Source organism: Heptranchias perlo, chromosome 13 (genome assembly GCF_035084215.1).
Source record: "Heptranchias perlo isolate sHepPer1 chromosome 13, sHepPer1.hap1, whole genome shotgun sequence".
Lineage (NCBI taxonomy): Eukaryota > Metazoa > Chordata > Chondrichthyes > Hexanchiformes > Hexanchidae > Heptranchias > Heptranchias perlo.
In genome coordinates this window covers 57,318,371-57,331,102 of record NC_090337.1, presented here as the reverse complement: position 1 = coordinate 57,331,102, position 12,732 = coordinate 57,318,371, and the positions used below count along the sequence as shown (strand labels likewise).

Genomic DNA, 12,732 nt, shown 5'->3' with positions numbered 1-12,732 from the left:
TTTCTCACAAAACCCGTATTTTACAACCTGTCCCTTACCATCGTCCTCGCCTACATTTCTGCTTTCTCAACTTGACAAAACACAAGCAGCACAGCTGCATTCAAACACAAGCCTTTCGAAAACAAACCACAATCCAACATTGATTCCAAGCAGCACTTTTCAGCCTCTCATTCTCGTGCCTTTCCTTTTCTCACAATACATTTACTTGATGTGACAAGTGCTATTTGGAGCCCGGCTCCCCAGAAAATCACCAGGCACTACCAAACTTTGTGAGGGGAAACAAGCCACTCTGCAGGTCTTGTGCCCTTGGCCTTAAGCATTAATCTGAGCACTGCCACCTGAACGGCCCGGCCTACAAAGTCATGAACTCTGGCAACTTTTACGTGCTGATGACTGAATTGCTTGGCTCTGCTGTCTTTTTCTGGCAAACTGTTAATGTCAGAAGTAGCATTGGAAGTAATTCCCTGAGTAACGGAGCAGAATCAGCAGCCTTTGTGTGGAAGAAGTTTCATTCTATGACTCTGGTGCCCTTTTATCTGAGTAACACCACTGTCTGCAGTGGGATTGAAAGCCACAATACTAGAAAGCAATGTGGAATGCAGCAATGGAGGTAGGGTAAGAATGTAATTTTCTGTGTGTGCTGCCTTTTTTGTGTGGGAAAGGAGAAGTGTGTTTTGAAATCTTATCGCTGAGGAAAAAGTTAGAATGTGGCAAGTTTTGTGAGGAAAAGAAGTCATTGTGTGAGTGGTGCCTTTCATTTCATAGTATCATAGTAGGTACAGCACAAGGGTGGCCATTCGGACCATCGTGCCTGTGCCGGCTCTTTGAAAGAGCTGTCCAATTAGTCCCAATCCGTTGCCCTTTCCACATTGCCCGTCAAATTTTTTCCCTTCAAGTACTGATCTAATTCGCTTTTGTGGGCAAATGGCAATACCGCTGAGGTACTTGAAGCGGCCACATGCAAATTGAAGCAGAGTTGAGCAGGCAGTTTGACGCTGACGGCATTTGCGTGGATTAAAAATAGCTAATGTCAGAAGTGGGATTTGAACCCACGCCCCTAGAAAGGGACCAGAATTCACCAACCTTTAGTAAGGTAAGGATAAACAGTCCTTGAGTCTGGTGCCTTAGACCACTCGGCCATCCTGACTGTGCAATGCTACAAGCGTGTCCTCCAAAATCTGTACCCTTACTGAGCTGCCTGGCACTGATTCCTCCCATGCAAACACAAAACACGCACCATTCGCTCTTCTTCTATGACTTTTCAGGCAGTGTCAGTCATAAAGTTGAGCATCCCTGCAGTGAAACCAACATTCATACACATATATTTCTCACAAAACCCGTATTTTACAACCTGTCCCTTACCATCGTCCTCGCCTACATTTCTGCTTTCTCAACTTGACAAAACACAAGCAGCACAGCTGCATTCAAACACAAGCCTTTCGAAAACAAACCACAATCCAACATTGATTCCAAGCAGCACTTTTCAGCCTCTCATTCTCGTGCCTTTCCTTTTCTCACAATACATTTACTTGATGTGACAAGTGCTATTTGGAGCCCGGCTCCCCAGAAAATCACCAGGCACTACCAAACTTTGTGAGGGGAAACAAGCCACTCTGCAGGTCTTGTGCCCTTGGCCTTAAGCATTAATCTGAGCACTGCCACCTGAACGGCCCGGCCTACAAAGTCATGAACTCTGGCAACTTTTACGTGCTGATGACTGAATTGCTTGGCTCTGCTGTCTTTTTCTGGCAAACTGTTAATGTCAGAAGTAGCATTGGAAGTAATTCCCTGAGTAACGGAGCAGAATCAGCAGCCTTTGTGTGGAAGAAGTTTCATTCTATGACTCTGGTGCCCTTTTATCTGAGTAACACCACTGTCTGCAGTGGGATTGAAAGCCACAATACTAGAATGCAATGTGGAATGCAGCAATGGAGGTAGGGTAAGAATGTAATTTTCTGTGTGTGCTGCCTTTTTTGTGTGGGAAATGAAAAGTGTGATTTGAAATCTTATCGCTGAGGAAAAAGTTAGAATGTGGCAAGTTTTGTGAGGAAAAGAAGTCATTGTGTGAGTGGTGCCTTTCATTTCATAGTATCATAGTAGGTACAGCACAAGGGTGGCCATTCGGACCATCGTGCCTGTGCCGGCTCTTTGAAAGAGCTGTCCAATTAGTCCCAATCCGTTGCCCTTTCCACATTGCCCGTCAAATTTTTTCCCTTCAAGTACTGATCTAATTCGCTTTTGTGGGCAAATGGCAATACCGCTGAGGTACTTGAAGCGGCCACATGCAAATTGAAGCAGAGTTGAGCAGGCAGTTTGACGCTGACAGCATTTGCGTGGATTAAAAAAAGCTAATGTCAGAAGTGGGATTTGAACCCACGCCCCTAGAAAGGGACCAGAATTCACCAACCTTTAGTAAGGTAAGGATAAACAGTCCTTGAGTCTGGCGCCTTAGACCACTCGGCCATCCTGACTGTGCAATGCTACAAGCGTGTCCTCCAAAATCTGTACCCTTACTGAGCTGCCTGGCACTGATTCCTCCCATGCAAACACAAAACACGCACCATTCGCTCTTCTTCTATGACTTTTCAGGCAGTGTCAGTCATAAAGTTGAGCATCCCTGCAGTGAAACCAACATTCATACACATATATTTCTCACAAAACCCGTATTTTACAACCTGTCCCTTACCATCGTCCTCGCCTACATTTCTGCTTTCTCAACTTGACAAAACACAAGCAGCACAGCTGCATTCAAACACAAGCCTTTCGAAAACAAACCACAATCCAACATTGATTCCAAGCAGCACTTTTCAGCCTCTCATTCTCGTGCCTTTCCTTTTCTCACAATACATTTACTTGATGTGACAAGTGCTATTTGGAGCCCGGCTCCCCAGAAAATCACCAGGCACTACCAAACTTTGTGAGGGGAAACAAGCCACTCTGCAGGTCTTGTGCCCTTGGCCTTAAGCATTAATCTGAGCACTGCCACCTGAACGGCCCGGCCTACAAAGTCATGAACTCTGGCAACTTTTACGTGCTGATGACTGAATTGCTTGGCTCTGCTGTCTTTTTCTGGCAAACTGTTAATGTCAGAAGTAGCATTGGAAGTAATTCCCTGAGTAACGGAGCAGAATCAGCAGCCTTTGTGTGGAAGAAGTTTCATTCTATGACTCTGGTGCCCTTTTATCTGAGTAACACCACTGTCTGCAGTGGGATTGAAAGCCACAATACTAGAAAGCAATGTGGAATGCAGCAATGGAGGTAGGGTAAGAATGTAATTTTCTGTGTGTGCTGCCTTTTTTGTGTGGGAAAGGAGAAGTGTGATTTGAAATCTTATCGCTGAGGAAAAAGTTAGAATGTGGCAAGTTTTGTGAGGAAAAGAAGTCATTGTGTGAGTGGTGCCTTTCATTTCAAAGTATCATAGTAGGTACAGCACAAGGGTGGCCATTCGGACCATCGTGCCTGTGCCGGCTCTTTGAAAGAGCTGTCCAATTAGTCCCAATCCGTTGCCCTTTCCACATTGCCTGTCAAATTTTTTCCCTTCAAGTACTGATCTAATTCGCTTTTGTGGGCAAATGGCAATACCGCTGAGGTACTTGAAGCGGCCACATGCAAATTGAAGCAGAGTTGAGCAGGCTGTTTGACGCTGACGGCATTTGCGTGGATTAAAAAAAGCTAATGTCAGAAGTGGGATTTGAACCCACGCCCCTAGAAAGGGACCAGAATTCACCAACCTTTAGTAAGGTAAGGATAAACAGTCCTTGAGTCTGGCGCCTTAGACCACTCGGCCATCCTGACTGTGCAATGCTACAAGCGTGTCCTCCAAAATCTGTACCCTTACTGAGCTGCCTGGCACTGATTCCTCCCATGCAAACACAAAACACGCACCATTCGCTCTTCTTCTATGACTTTTCAGGCAGTGTCAGTCATAAAGTTGAGCATCCCTGCAGTGAAACCAACATTCATACACATATATTTCTCACAAAACCCGTATTTTACAACCTGTCCCTTACCATCGTCCTCGCCTACATTTCTGCTTTCTCAACTTGACAAAACACAAGCAGCACAGCTGCATTCAAACACAAGCCTTTCGAAAACAAACCACAATCCAACATTGATTCCAAGCAGCACTTTTCAGCCTCTCATTCTCGTGCCTTTCCTTTTCTCACAATACATTTACTTGATGTGACAAGTGCTATTTGGAGCCCGGCTCCCCAGAAAATCACCAGGCACTACCAAACTTTGTGAGGGGAAACAAGCCACTCTGCAGGTCTTGTGCCCTTGGCCTTAAGCATTAATCTGAGCACTACCACCTGAACGGCCCGGCCTACAAAGTCATGAACTCTGGCAACTTTTACGTGCTGATGACTGAATTGCTTGGCTCTGCTGTCTTTTTCTGGCAAACTGTTAATGTCAGAAGTAGCATTGGAAGTAATTCCCTGAGTAACGGAGCAGAATCAGCAGCCTTTGTGTGGAAGAAGTTTCATTCTATGACTCTGGTGCCCTTTTATCTGAGTAACACCACTGTCTGCAGTGGGATTGAAAGCCACAATACTAGAAAGCAATGTGGAATGCAGCAATGGAGGTAGGGTAAGAATGTAATTTTCTGTGTGTGCTGCCTTTTTTGTGTGGGAAAGGAGAAGTGTGATTTGAAATCTTATCGCTGAGGAAAGAGTTAGAATGTGGCAAGTTTTGTGAGGAAAAGAAGTCATTGTGTGAGTGGTGCCTTTCATTTCATAGTATCATAGTAGGTACAGCACAAGGGTGGCCATTCGGACCATCGTGCCTGTGACGGCTCTTTGAAAGAGCTGTCCAATTAGTCCCATTCCGTTGCCCTTTCCACATTCCCTGTCAAATTTTTTCCCTTCAAGTACTGATCTAATTCGCTTTTGTGGGCAAATGGCAATACCGCTGAGGTACTTGAAGCGGCCACATGCAAATTGAAGCAGAGTTGAGCAGGCTGTTTGACGCTGACGGCATTTGCGTGGATTAAAAAAAGGTAATGTCAGAAGTGGGATTTGAACCCACGCCCCTAGAAAGGGACCAGAATTCACCAACCTTTAGCAAGGTAAGGATAAACAGTCCTTGAGTCTGGCGCCTTAGACCACTCGGCCATCCTGACTGTGCAATGCTACAAGCGTGTCCTCCAAAATCTGTACCCTTACTGAGCTGCCTGGCACTGATTCCTCCCATGCAAACACAAAACACGCACCATTCGCTCTTCTTCTATGACTTTTCAGGCAGTGTCAGTCATAAAGTTGAGCATCCCTGCAGTGAAACCAACATTCATACACATATATTTCTCACAAAACCCGTATTTTACAACCTGTCCCTTACCATCGTCCTCGCCTACATTTCTGCTTTCTCAACTTGACAAAACACAAGCAGCACAGCTGCATTCAAACACAAGCCTTTCGAAAACAAACCACAATCCAACATTGATTCCAAGCAGCACTTTTCAGCCTCTCATTCTCGTGCCTTTCCTTTTCTCACAATACATTTACTTGATGTGACAAGTGCTATTTGGAGCCCGGCTCCCCAGAAAATCACCAGGCACTACCAAACTTTGTGAGGGGAAACAAGCCACTCTGCAGGTCTTGTGCCCTTGGCCTTAAGCATTAATCTGAGCACTGCCACCTGAACGGCCCGGCCTACAAAGTCATGAACTCTGGCAACTTTTACGTGCTGATGACTGAATTGCTTGGCTCTGCTGTCTTTTTCTGGCAAACTGTTAATGTCAGAAGTAGCATTGGAAGTAATTCCCTGAGTAACGGAGCAGAATCAGCAGCCTTTGTGTGGAAGAAGTTTCATTCTATGACTCTGGTGCCCTTTTATCTGAGTAACACCACTGTCTGCAGTGGGATTGAAAGCCACAATACTAGAAAGCAATGTGGAATGCAGCAATGGAGGTAGGGTAAGAATGTAATTTTCTGTGTGTGCTGCCTTTTTTGTGTGGGAAAGGAGAAGTGTGATTTGAAATCTTATCGCTGAGGAAAAAGTTAGAATGTGGCAAGTTTTGGGAGGAAAAGAAGTCATTGTGTGAGTGGTGCCTTTCATTTCAAAGTATCATAGTAGGTACAGCACAAGGGTGGCCATTCGGACCATCGTGCCTGTGCCGGCTCTTTGAAAGAGCTGTCCAATTAGTCCCAATCCGTTGCCCTTTCCACATTGCCCGTCAAATTTTTTCCCTTCAAGTACTGATCTAATTCGCTTTTGTGGGCAAATGGCAATACCGCTGAGGTCCTTGAAGCGGCCACATGCAAATTGAAGCAGAGTTGAGCAGGCAGTTTGACGCTGACGGCATTTGCGTGGATTAAAAAAAGCTAATGTCAGAAGTGGGATTTGAACCCACGCCCCTAGAAAGGGACCAGAATTCACCAACCTTTAGTCAGGTAAGGATAAACAGTCCTTGAGTCTGGCGCCTTAGACCACTCGGCCATCCTGACTGTGCAATGCTACAAGCGTGTCCTCCAAAATCTGTACCCTTACTGAGCTGCCTGGCACTGATTCCTCCCATGCAAACACAAAACACGCACCATTCGCTCTTCTTCTATGACTTTTCAGGCAGTGTCAGTCATAAAGTTGAGCATCCCTGCAGTGAAACCAACATTCATACACATATATTTCTCACAAAACCCGTATTTTACAACCTGTCCCTTACCATCGTCCTCGCCTACATTTCTGCTTTCTCAACTTGACAAAACACAAGCAGCACAGCTGCATTCAAACACAAGCCTTTCGAAAACAAACCACAATCCAACATTGATTCCAAGCAGCACTTTTCAGCCTCTCATTCTCGTGCCTTTCCTTTTCTCACAATACATTTACTTGATGTGACAAGTGCTATTTGGAGCCCGGCTCCCCAGAAAATCACCAGGCACTACCAAACTTTGTGAGGGGAAACAAGCCACTCTGCAGGTCTTGTGCCCTTGGCCTTAAGCATTAATCTGAGCACTGCCACCTGAACGGCCCGGCCTACAAAGTCATGAACTCTGGCAACTTTTACGTGCTGATGACTGAATTGCTTGGCTCTGCTGTCTTTTTCTGGCAAACTGTTAATGTCAGAAGTAGCATTGGAAGTAATTCCCTGAGTAACGGAGCAGAATCAGCAGCCTTTGTGTGGAAGAAGTTTCATTCTATGACTCTGGTGCCCTTTTATCTGAGTAACACCACTGTCTGCAGTGGGATTGAAAGCCACAATACTAGAAAGCAATGTGGAATGCAGCAATGGAGGTAGGGTAAGAATGTAATTTTCTGTGTGTGCTGCCTTTTTTGTGTGGGAAAGGAGAAGTGTGATTTGAAATCTTATCGCTGAGGAAAGAGTTAGAATGTGGCAAGTTTTGTGAGGAAAAGAAGTCATTGTGTGAGTGGTGCCTTTCATTTCATAGTATCATAGTAGGTACAGCACAAGGGTGGCCATTCGGACCATCGTGCCTGTGACGGCTCTTTGAAAGAGCTGTCCAATTAGTCCCATTCCGTTGCCCTTTCCACATTGCCCGTCAAATTTTTTCCCTTCAAGTACTGATCTAATTCGCTTTTGTGGGCAAATGGCAATACCGCTGAGGTACTTGAAGCGGCCACATGCAAATTGAAGCAGAGTTGAGCAGGCTGTTTGACGCTGACGGCATTTGCGTGGATTAAAAAAAGGTAATGTCAGAAGTGGGATTTGAACCCACGCCCCTAGAAAGAGACCAGAATTCACCAACCTTTAGTCAGGTAAGGATAAACAGTCCTTGAGTCTGGCGCCTTAGACCACTCGGCCATCCTGACTGTGCAATGCTACAAGCGTGTCCTCCAAAATCTGTACCCTTACTGAGCTGCCTGGCACTGATTCCTCCCATGCAAACACAAAACACGCACCATTCGCTCTTCTTCTATGACTTTTCAGGCAGTGTCAGTCATAAAGTTGAGCATCCCTGCAGTGAAACCAACATTCATACACATATATTTCTCACAAAACCCGTATTTTACAACCTGTCCCTTACCATCGTCCTCGCCTACATTTCTGCTTTCTCAACTTGACAAAACACAAGCAGCACAGCTGCATTCAAACACAAGCCTTTCGAAAACAAACCACAATCCAACATTGATTCCAAGCAGCACTTTTCAGCCTCTCATTCTCGTGCCTTTCCTTTTCTCACAATACATTTACTTGATGTGACAAGTGCTATTTGGAGCCCGGCTCCCCAGAAAATCACCAGGCACTACCAAACTTTGTGAGGGGAAACAAGCCACTCTGCAGGTCTTGTGCCCTTGGCCTTAAGCATTAATCTGAGCACTGCCACCTGAACGGCCCGGCCTACAAAGTCATGAACTCTGGCAACTTTTACGTGCTGATGACTGAATTGCTTGGCTCTGCTGTCTTTTTCTGGCAAACTGTTAATGTCAGAAGTAGCATTGGAAGTAATTCCCTGAGTAACGGAGCAGAATCAGCAGCCTTTGTGTGGAAGAAGTTTCATTCTATGACTCTGGTGCCCTTTTATCTGAGTAACACCACTGTCTGCAGTGGGATTGAAAGCCACAATACTAGAAAGCAATGTGGAATGCAGCAATGGAGGTAGGGTAAGAATGTAATTTTCTGTGTGTGCTGCCTTTTTTGTGTGGGAAAGGAGAAGTGTGATTTGAAATCTTATCGCTGAGGAAAAAGTTAGAATGTGGCAAGTTTTGTGAGGAAAAGAAGTCATTGTGTGAGTGGTGCCTTTCATTTCATAGTATCATAGTAGGTACAGCACAAGGGTGGCCATTCGGACCATCGTGCCTGTGACGGCTCTTTGAAAGAGCTGTCCAATTAGTCCCATTCCGTTGCCCTTTCCACATTGCCCGTCAAATTTTTTCCCTTCAAGTACTGATCTAATTCGCTTTTGTGGGCAAATGGCAATACCGCTGAGGTACTTGAAGCGGACACATGCAAATTGAAGCAGAGTTGAGCAGGCAGTTTGATGCTGACGGCATTTGCGTGGATTAAAAAAAGCTAATGTCAGAAGTGGGATTTGAACCCACGCCCCTAGAAAGGGACCAGAATTCACCAACCTTTAGTAAGGTAAGGATAAACAGTCCTTGAGTCTGGCGCCTTAGACCACTCGGCCATCCTGACTGTGCAATGCTACAAGCGTGTCCTCCAAAATCTGTACCCTTACTGAGCTGCCTGGCACTGATTCCTCCCATGCAAACACAAAACACGCACCATTCGCTCTTCTTCTATGACTTTTCAGGCAGTGTCAGTCATAAAGTTGAGCATCCCTGCAGTGAAACCAACATTCATACACATATATTTCTCACAAAACCCGTATTTTACAACCTGTCCCTTACCATCGTCCTCGCCTACATTTCTGCTTTCTCAACTTGACAAAACACAAGCAGCACAGCTGCATTCAAACACAAACCTTTCGAAAACAAACCACAATCCAACATTGATTCCAAGCAGCACTTTTCAGCCTCTCATTCTCGTGCCTTTCCTTTTCTCACAATACATTTACTTGATGTGACAAGTGCTATTTGGAGCCCGGCTCCCCAGAAAATCACCAGGCACTACCAAACTTTGTGAGGGGAAACAAGCCACTCTGCAGGTCTTGTGCCCTTGGCCTTAAGCATTAATCTGAGCACTGCCACCTGAACGGCCCGGCCTACAAAGTCATGAACTCTGGCAACTTTTACGTGCTGATGACTGAATTGCTTGGCTCTGCTGTCTTTTTCTGGCAAACTGTTAATGTCAGAAGTAGCATTGGAAGTAATTCCCTGAGTAACGGAGCAGAATCAGCAGCCTTTGTGTGGAAGAAGTTTCATTCTATGACTCTGGTGCCCTTTTATCTGAGTAACACCACTGTCTGCAGTGGGATTGAAAGCCACAATACTAGAAAGCAATGTGGAATGCAGCAATGGAGGTAGGGTAAGAATGTAATTTTCTGTGTGTGCTGCCTTTTTTGTGTGGGAAAGGAGAAGTGTGATTTGAAATCTTATCGCTGAGGAAAGAGTTAGAATGTGGCAAGTTTTGTGAGGAAAAGAAGTCATTGTGTGAGTGGTGCCTTTCATTTCATAGTATCATAGTAGGTACAGCACAAGGGTGGCCATTCGGACCATCGTGCCTGTGACGGCTCTTTGAAAGAGCTGTCCAATTAGTCCCATTCCGTTGCCCTTTCCACATTGCCCGTCAAATTTTTTCCCTTCAAGTACTGATCTAATTCGCTTTTGTGGGCAAATGGCAATACCGCTGAGGTACTTGAAGCGGCCACATGCAAATTGAAGCAGAGTTGAGCAGGCAGTTTGACGCTGACGGCATTTGCGTGGATTAAAAAAAGCTAATGTCAGAAGTGGGATTTGAACCCACGCCCCTAGAAAGGGACCAGAATTCACCAACCTTTAGTAAGGTAAGGATAAACAGTCCTTGAGTCTGGCGCCTTAGACCACTCGGCCATCCTGACTGTGCAATGCTACAAGCGTGTCCTCCAAAATCTGTACCCTTACTGAGCTGCCTGGCACTGATTCCTCCCATGCAAACACAAAACACGCACCATTCGCTCTTCTTCTATGACTTTTCAGGCAGTGTCAGTCATAAAGTTGAGCATCCCTGCAGTGAAACCAACATTCATACACATATATTTCTCACAAAACCCGTATTTTACAACCTGTCCCTTACCATCGTCCTCGCCTACATTTCTGCTTTCTCAACTTGACAAAACACAAGCAGCACAGCTGCATTCAAACACAAGCCTTTCGAAAACAAACCACAATCCAACATTGATTCCAAGCAGCACTTTTCAGCCTCTCATTCTCGTGCCTTTCCTTTTCTCACAATACATTTACTTGATGTGACAAGTGCTATTTGGAGCCCGGCTCCCCAGAAAATCACCAGGCACTACCAAACTTTGTGAGGGGAAACAAGCCACTCTGCAGGTCTTGTGCCCTTGGCCTTAAGCATTAATCTGAGCACTGCCACCTGAACGGCCCGGCCTACAAAGTCATGAACTCTGGCAACTTTTACGTGCTGATGACTGAATTGCTTGGCTCTGCTGTCTTTTTCTGGCAAACTGTTAATGTCAGAAGTAGCATTGGAAGTAATTCCCTGAGTAACGGAGCAGAATCAGCAGCGTTTGTGTGGAAGAAGTTTCATTCTATGACTCTGGTGCCCTTTTATCTGAGTAACACCACTGTCTGCAGTGGGATTGAAAGCCACAATACTAGAAAGCAATGTGGAATGCAGCAATGGAGGTAGGGTAAGAATGTAATTTTCTGTGTGTGCTGCCTTTTTTGTGTGGGAAAGGAGAAGTGTGATTTGAAATCTTATCGCTGAGGAAAGAGTTAGAATGTGGCAAGTTTTGTGAGGAAAAGAAGTCATTGTGTGAGTGGTGCCTTTCATTTCATAGTATCATAGTAGGTACAGCACAAGGGTGGCCATTCGGACCATCGTGCCTGTGACGGCTCTTTGAAAGAGCTGTCCAATTAGTCCCATTCCGTTGCCCTTTCCACATTGCCCGTCAAATTTTTTCCCTTCAAGTACTGATCTAATTCGCTTTTGTGGGCAAATGGCAATACCGCTGAGGTACTTGAAGCGGCCACATGCAAATTGAAGCAGAGTTGAGCAGGCTGTTTGACGCTGACGGCATTTGCGTGGATTAAAAAAAGGTAATGTCAGAAGTGGGATTTGAACCTACGCCCCTAGAAAGGGACCAGAATTCACCAACCTTAAGTAAGGTAAGGATAAACAGTCCTTGAGTCTGGCGCCTTAGACCACTCGGCCATCCTGACTGTGCAATGCTACAAGCGTGTCCTCCAAAATCTGTACCCTTACTGAGCTGCCTGGCACTGATTCCTCCCATGCAAACACAAAACACGCACCATTCGCTCTTCTTCTATGACTTTTCAGGCAGTGTCAGTCATAAAGTTGAGCATCCCTGCAGTGAAACCAACATTCATACACATATATTTCTCACAAAACCCGTATTTTACAACCTGTCCCTTACCATCGTCCTCGCCTACATTTCTGCTTTCTCAACTTGACAAAACACAAGCAGCACAGCTGCATTCAAACACAAGCCTTTCGAAAACAAACCACAATCCAACATTGATTCCAAGCAGCACTTTACAGCCTCTCATTCTCGTGCCTTTCCTTTTCTCACAATACATTTACTTGATGTGACAAGTGCTATTTGGAGCCCGGCTCCCCAGAAAATCACCAGGCACTACCAAACTTTGTGAGGGGAAACAAGCCACTCTGCAGGTCTTGTGCCCTTGGCCTTAAGCATTAATCTGAGCACTGCCACCTGAACGGCCCGGCCTACAAAGTCATGAACTCTGGCAACTTTTACGTGCTGATGACTGAATTGCTTGGCTCTGCTGTCTTTTTCTGGCAAACTGTTAATGTCAGAAGTAGCATTGGAAGTAATTCCCTGAGTAACGGAGCAGAATCAGCAGCCTTTGTGTGGAAGAAGTTTCATTCTATGACTCTGGTGCCCTTTTATCTGAGTAACACCACTGTCTGCAGTGGGATTGAAAGCCACAATACTAGAAAGCAATGTGGAATGCAGCAATGGAGGTAGGGTAAGAATGTAATTTTCTGTGTGTGCTGCCTTTTTTGTGTGGGAAAGGAGAAGTGTGATTTGAAATCTTATCGCTGAGGAAAGAGTTAGAATGTGGCAAGTTTTGTGAGGAAAAGAAGTCATTGTGTGAGTGGTGCCTTTCATTTCATAGTATCATAGTAGGTACAGCACAAGGGTGGCCATTCGGACCATCGTGCCTGTG

At 45.4% G+C, this 12,732-nt stretch overlaps 9 non-coding genes across 9 annotated transcripts; all 9 read right to left on the bottom strand.

The window, feature by feature from the left end:
* Window positions 1–1,028: 1,028 nt before the first annotated feature.
* trnal-caa (transfer RNA leucine (anticodon CAA)) lies at window positions 1,029–1,147 on the bottom strand. The gene is made up of 2 exons: window positions 1,110–1,147; window positions 1,029–1,074 (listed from the first exon to the last, which is right to left on the bottom strand). It is a non-coding gene; the product is annotated as a tRNA-Leu (tRNA).
* Window positions 1,148–2,352: 1,205 nt separating this feature from the next.
* Window positions 2,353–2,471, bottom strand: trnal-caa (transfer RNA leucine (anticodon CAA)). The gene is made up of 2 exons: window positions 2,434–2,471; window positions 2,353–2,398 (listed from the first exon to the last, which is right to left on the bottom strand). It is a non-coding gene; the product is annotated as a tRNA-Leu (tRNA).
* Window positions 2,472–3,676: 1,205 nt separating this feature from the next.
* Window positions 3,677–3,795, bottom strand: trnal-caa (transfer RNA leucine (anticodon CAA)). Its single transcript has 2 exons — window positions 3,758–3,795; window positions 3,677–3,722 (listed from the first exon to the last, which is right to left on the bottom strand). It is a non-coding gene; the product is annotated as a tRNA-Leu (tRNA).
* A 1,205-nt stretch (window positions 3,796–5,000) lies between these two features.
* On the bottom strand, window positions 5,001–5,119 carry trnal-caa (transfer RNA leucine (anticodon CAA)). The gene is made up of 2 exons: window positions 5,082–5,119; window positions 5,001–5,046 (listed from the first exon to the last, which is right to left on the bottom strand). It is a non-coding gene; the product is annotated as a tRNA-Leu (tRNA).
* A 1,205-nt stretch (window positions 5,120–6,324) lies between these two features.
* On the bottom strand, window positions 6,325–6,443 carry trnal-caa (transfer RNA leucine (anticodon CAA)). The gene is made up of 2 exons: window positions 6,406–6,443; window positions 6,325–6,370 (listed from the first exon to the last, which is right to left on the bottom strand). It is a non-coding gene; the product is annotated as a tRNA-Leu (tRNA).
* Window positions 6,444–7,648: 1,205 nt separating this feature from the next.
* Window positions 7,649–7,767, bottom strand: trnal-caa (transfer RNA leucine (anticodon CAA)). The gene is made up of 2 exons: window positions 7,730–7,767; window positions 7,649–7,694 (listed from the first exon to the last, which is right to left on the bottom strand). It is a non-coding gene; the product is annotated as a tRNA-Leu (tRNA).
* Window positions 7,768–8,972: 1,205 nt separating this feature from the next.
* Window positions 8,973–9,091, bottom strand: trnal-caa (transfer RNA leucine (anticodon CAA)). Its single transcript has 2 exons — window positions 9,054–9,091; window positions 8,973–9,018 (listed from the first exon to the last, which is right to left on the bottom strand). It is a non-coding gene; the product is annotated as a tRNA-Leu (tRNA).
* Window positions 9,092–10,296: 1,205 nt separating this feature from the next.
* Window positions 10,297–10,415, bottom strand: trnal-caa (transfer RNA leucine (anticodon CAA)). The gene is made up of 2 exons: window positions 10,378–10,415; window positions 10,297–10,342 (listed from the first exon to the last, which is right to left on the bottom strand). It is a non-coding gene; the product is annotated as a tRNA-Leu (tRNA).
* A 1,205-nt stretch (window positions 10,416–11,620) lies between these two features.
* Window positions 11,621–11,739, bottom strand: trnal-caa (transfer RNA leucine (anticodon CAA)). The gene is made up of 2 exons: window positions 11,702–11,739; window positions 11,621–11,666 (listed from the first exon to the last, which is right to left on the bottom strand). It is a non-coding gene; the product is annotated as a tRNA-Leu (tRNA).
* Between the last annotated feature and the right edge of the window lie 993 nt (window positions 11,740–12,732).